Source organism: Myotis brandtii, unplaced genomic scaffold (genome assembly GCF_000412655.1).
Source record: "Myotis brandtii unplaced genomic scaffold, ASM41265v1 scaffold133, whole genome shotgun sequence".
Lineage (NCBI taxonomy): Eukaryota > Metazoa > Chordata > Mammalia > Chiroptera > Vespertilionidae > Myotis > Myotis brandtii.
The window spans coordinates 625,064-631,467 of NW_005354718.1; positions in this window are offsets into that span (position 1 = coordinate 625,064).

Sequence of the window (6,404 nt, forward strand, 5' to 3'; positions counted from 1 at the left end):
GGTCAATGGGGAAAAAAGGAAACCTATGTAATACTATATGTAATACTTTAAACAATAAAGAATCTTAAAAAAAATGTGGTCTAACATAGAGGTTCTTTCCATTTCTCTGCTCTTCCTTCTCCAACAATAGTCACATGCTGGGTTTGGCTCCCCTAGTGGCCAACAGCAGCAAACTGTAATTATCTCTCTCCAAATGGAGACAGAGAAAGGCTGATTTCCCACAAGCTTGCAGCAAACCTCTCATTGGCCAGAATTGGGTGACATGCTAATTCAAAATGAATCACTAACTAGCTGGGAAGCAAGGGATGGTAGCAGAAAAGGTAGTTACCCTTAAACCAGTAGTCCTACCCCTTCCCACTGAGATCAATTCCCTGAGTATACTGCTTTAATTCTGTAGGGAAGGGCAATGTTTGGGAGTCAATCACCTCATCCACCCCCAAAATCTGTTGGTAATGTCCCTCTGGCTCTGATCATGAAGGCAGCTGAACCAAAACAACTTTCACCCGTGATCTAGGGAAAATAGTCAGAGGGAATGAACTTATGATGTCTTCATTTTAGCAACTGTCATAAAGTCCAGGAAAAAATAACAAGATATTTGTATTACACACTTTTGTAAAACTTTCCACAGACTACCCTCCGCTCTGTACACTTCAATCTTTGTTCCTCCTCCACTGCATACAGGCACCCAGCGCCGTCAGAGACCGTAGGACATGTATGTTATGATACAATCTCTAACCCTATGCCTTCATGTTATGATGTCAGGTAGGCAGTAGAATTACTCATGGACGCCATTGTAATGCAATGATGGCTAGTAATTACTTCACTGTGTGTAGACGTGACTGGAAACCATGTAAACATACTTTTCTACCATGTCCCCTTAGTCAGATACAAAAAATGCCTGTAGTCACTCTAACTCTTCAACATGAGAAGTGTGACTGAGGAGGCAAGTTAGAACGGAAAAGTCAGTGGACTTAACTAGTTGTGGTTAAAATATCTTACTGCTGTCAATGTTATCAAACATATGAACATGTCACAGGGCCCCTCTAGGGCCTGGGAAAGAGCCCAGATACATGAGCAGCACTGAAACTTAAGTTCTATCAGCTTGTTGGTGAATTCACCTTTGCCCTCTTCCCACTCCCCCTCCCATGGAATCAAACCCCCAAAGTACAAGCTTCATCAAGGTCATGAGGCTCAAAAGGCCAAACATCATGCCTGAGGGAAAGACAGACAGACTGACAAGGGAAACAGGAAGAGTGAAGTCATACAGAGACCCTGTGCCTTCGAGTACTGAGACAAAGAAGGATGGAGTGAGTGGTTAGAGTTCTGGGGGAAATCGGCATTTTGAACTCAAGCAAGTGGACTCCAGGTCTCTGAATAATGATGAGCTAAATGCTTTACATGTGTTACTGCAGTTCATCCTCACTACAGTCTAGGGCAGTGGTTGGCAAACTGCGGCCCTTTGAGTGTGGCTCTTCCACAAAATACCACATGCGGGCGCACATGTACAGTGCGATTGAAACTTCGTGGCCACATTCAAGGGGCCAAAGAGCCGCATGTGGCTCGAGAGCCACAGTTTGCCGACCACTGGTCTAAGGAGAAGGAAATAGAGAGGGATACGGGGGCGGCGGGAGAGAAGAAAAAGAGGATGAGGAGGGGTATGAGGAGGAAGGAAGGAAAGGGAGAAGAAGGAGGAAAGAAGAAGGAGATAAAAGGAAGGAGGAAAGGGGAAGAAGAAGGAAATGAAAAAGGGAGAAAAGGGGAAGAAAGAAGAAAGGAAATGTTTCCTCCACATCACACTTTCTGGGAAGCAGCAGTGTTTGTCTTTGGTATTATAATCAAATTAAAGGCTTTCTTAAGACTATACACTCATCCTCTTAGGGAGAAGAAGGGGGAAAGAAGAAGGAGATAAAAGGAAGGAGGAAAGGGGAAGAAGAAGGAAATGAAAAAGGGAGAAAAGGGGAAGAAAGAAGAAAGGAAATGTTTCCTCCACATCACACTTTCTGGGAAGCAGCAGTGTTTGTCTTTGGTATTATAATCAAATTAAAGGCTTTCTTAAGACTATACACTCATCCTCTTAAATTAGAAAGAGTGACAATCCTTTTGGCTCAGCTCTGCAAAATGCAAGTCGTCATGATCTCACTATTAAAAAAGGGAAAGAGAAAAAACCACCTCCCAAGAGATTGCTATCACTTAAAACAAGTGCCCAGTAACCCGGCCATGTGGTTGCCGTCCACATTTCCCGGTGGCACGTGAGTCTTTCATCCAGACTTAAACCGGATGCCAATCTCCGTGTCACATTCAATCTTCGAAATTCTTCACACAATAGTTGGGCTTTTCTTCATGTTTGCTTGTCTTACTCTTTTAACTGACACTCACAATTTTCTTCCAGGGAAAAGAGTAAAAACAGAATATGGAAATATCACTTAATCTGGACTGCACATGTGAAAACGGTTCAGAAACGTTGAAAAATTATAATTTATAAACAGGAGGTCTGAGCAGCATGTGGAACCTCAGGGAAGCTAAATTCTTCGGGAGGAATGTGTTTAATCAGCTTCAGAAGCAAAGTCCCTCGTGCAGGTCCTGGAGACTCCGTGGCTGCCTAGACCTGTGGACTCATGGACTTGGTCAGTGGCAGGTTCCCCTGGAAGTCACTGGGTCCTAGACTGACTACCTAATCCACCCTGTGGGTGAAGCCATCCAGAAGACATGTCACAACCATCTCAGTAAGCTTCCAACGTGTTACAACCCTTACTTTTAGGAAATTTTCATTATTTCCAAAGACCGCTATTGCTCCACATGCTTTGTGAAAATAAGGAGACCGACACCTTTACAAACTTGATAAGAAAAAAAGGTACAGAATTACCGTATGTTCTTTTCTTCTTCAAGCTAACTTGTACTCTTCTTTAGCCCCTTAACTGTCTGTGTGGCTCCTGAACATCACCAAGGTGCTCCCCAGGCCCTTCAGTTGTGAGCAGAACAACCAAACATATGTCTACAAAGGAACTGGTCGGTGCCAGGAGGCCAGGATGTCTCTAGTTCCACAGAACCTGCTTAAGAATCAAAGTGATTCCCTGTTGCATCCTAGGCCAGGTAAATCTGAAGTGAGGGCATTTCCATTCCAACCTCAATGCAGCACCCCTCGCAGGAGTAAGCCCGTAAGAGAGTCAGGACACCAGGAAAGTGGGGACTCTGAGGGGTCGCAGAGGGGGTGAGATAACACAGACCAGCCTTTGGTTAGCAAGCTACTTTCAGGTTCTTCTGCTCTATCTTCCTTCCCTCCCTCTCCCCATCTTCTTATCTTGGGCACATACTTTGCTCTTAACTGGCAAACTAGAAAGCATTTCTGCTCATTTAAATACTGAAACATCTTTGAAGCCAAGTGAAATGAACCTCAAAGAGCAGAAGGATATAAAGGGAAGGACTTCGGCCTGGAGGTCAAGGTACCTGAGCTGTTTCCTGGACCTTGAGAGGCTCTGTTATTGTTTTCAAGTCACCTCACCTCTTTGAACCAACTTCTTCATCTATTATCTGAGTGGGTGGACTAGATGGCTTTCCTGGTTTAAAATTTTCATTTTATTTTTGAATAAATTCAAAGCCCTAGTAGAGAGAGAAGAAACTGGGACACAGGAAGTGTGATTCGGATTCATCAAACTAAGTCCCACTGATGGTTTCCCAGCCCCCTCCCCTTCTTTGTAAGGCTCCTTCTGAGTGTGTGGCCATCTTGTGATATGACAAACACTTGAAAAAAATTCTACACTGAAACTCTAACCAGCCCATACTAATGGTGCCCCAGAAGGACATCAGGATGACACAGTATAAAAGTTAAATAGAGAATAAGGTCTAAGGATCGAATGCCTAATGTGGTGACTTCATTTGACCATAAGGTATAACTGCAACTTGTTAAGATAGAACTAAAATGTTCTCACCAAAACATAAAAAAGCAGTCAGAGAAGCTGCTCCCAAACACAAGGTTTTCCATCGTCAACCGTAGTAACTTTTCCTCCTTATCCAGACTACTCATGGGTCGTTTATCACAGACTGCATTGGGTATGTCATTGTCACATATTAAGAGGCTGTTCTCTATGTCCTCGCTTTCCTTGTTGCTCATTTTCCCCACATCCATTGCTGGGCCCAGGCTGAGATCTCACCATCTCCTTTTTCCATCTTCTTGCCCCCATATCCTTAATTTCCTAGCAATCGATTTCCAAGCTCCTTCCCGCTGGGTCAGCTCATCCCAGATCATCTTTTCTTTGTGAACCCACTGGACCATATGTCAAGGTTCCCCAATGGAGGGACATGAAGACAGGGTGAGGTCAGAAGAAATGCTCACTCCCAGTCAGCAGTGAGAAGTGTTTGGGACTAGAGCGGCTGCTGGCAAAGGGACAGGGAGCAGGGAGGATGGTGCAACTTTTCTGGGAAGCACTTCAGTAATATAAATGAAGACTCTTTCAAACATTTTTATTGTATGACCTAGTCTTACTTCTCTTATCCTAAAGACATCAGAAGAGTTTCAAACAAAGTATGAGTGAAAAGGCAATCCAGACAGAGGAAAAAGGGCTGCATGAGTTCTGATGTTCTTGGCTCTAAGTAACAGAGAACAACAAATTGGCTTAAATGATAAGCACATATGCAAAGAAACCTGGAGGTACAATGGCCTTTAGGGTTGGTAGATTTAGAAGCTCAAAAATGTGGTCTATATTTCATAAAATTCAAGAGGAAGGAGCACTTCCAAGCTCTTTCTATGAAGCCAGCATTACCCGAATCCCAAAACCAGATAAAGACACTACAAAGAAAGAGAATTACAGACCAATATCTCTGATGAATATAGATGCTAAAATCCTCAACCAAAGGACTTGTATGCATGCCTATATGCATAATCAATGGACACAGACAATAGGGGGGTGAGGGCATGTGCTGGGAGGTGGGGATGGCTGGGGAGAGGTCAATGGGGAAAAAAGGAGACATATGTAATACTATGTAATACTTTAAACAATAAAGAATCTTAAAAAAAAAATGTGGTCTAACATAGAGGTTCTTTCCATCTCTCTGCTCTTCCTTCTCCAACAATAGTCACATGCTGGGTTTGGCTCCCCTAGTGGCCAACAGCAGCAAACTGTAATTATCTCTCTCCAAATGGAGACAGAGAAAGGCTGATTTCCCACAAGCTTGCAGCAAACCTCTCATTGGCCAGAATTGGGTGACATGCTAATTCAAAATGAATCACTAACTAGCTGGGAAGCAAGGGATGGTAGCAGAAAAGGTAGTTACCCTTAAACCAGTAGTCCTACCCCACCCCTTCCCGATCAATTCCCTGAGTATACTGCTTTAATTCTGTAGGGAAGGGGCAATGTTTGGGAGTCAATCACCTCATCCACCCCCAAAATCTGTTGGTAATGTCCCTCTGGCTCTGATCATGAAGGCAGCTGAACCAAAACAACTTTCACCCGTGATCTAGGGAAAATAGTCAGAGGGAATGAACTTATGATGTCTTCATTTTAGAGATGCTATCACTTGGGTCTATTCTAAAATACGATGATTTTTGGTTGCTCCTCACTTCTAAGAAATTTTCCACTGCTGAACATTTCCAACATGTTTTAAAATCCCTACATGCACTCACAGCCCGCCTTGCTGTTCTTTGCTAGATAAACAAAATTTTTCCTCAATTATCTTGCTCTCCTTAATCACATGCAATTTTTAAACTAGCTGTTCCTGACAGTCCTTTCCTCCTATTTACTGGCAATGTGCTTTGGTCAATCCCACATCCAATTAGGGGAACTTGGAAAAAGGAAATCCTAAAGGGAAATGCCATATGCCTTACAATTTTATTTTAAATAAGTAATCCTCAAAGATGGCAACTTGTCAGGGAGAGCACTGGACCCTCTGCCTGGAAGGCCCATCACCTGGGTCCATGTCAGATTGTTGGCCTGAAATCCAGCATTTGTGTGCTAAGGGTACACACACATTCCCGGGACAATAGCCCCAGCATCAAAGGTGTAGGTTTTCTTTCCCTTTATCCCCTTCCTGCTTCTCGAAAAGTGTCCAGAGGTATGTAGGTTTCTGGGGAACATTTTCAGCACACACTGGCCAGCAGCAATGTGGGCAGTTCCTAGAAGCTGCCCAGACACCCCCTCTACTTTGATCTTCTTTTCCACCAGAACATCTGAGGTACCATGGTTTGGGGAAGGCCTTTGTGAAAAAACTCCTGTAACTCTGTCAGCTTTCTCTGACAAGAAAGCCCTTTCCTGCTGCCATATAGGTCACCTTCCTATTTGTAAAGCATGCAGAAGGTTGAAAGAAGGTCCAAGAAAATTCCAGAGGAATTCCTACAGTCACGTAGTCACAAAAGTGGTGAGGCTGGAGGTATAGTCCAGTGAGCTTCTACTCCAACCATAGGGCTAGGGCAA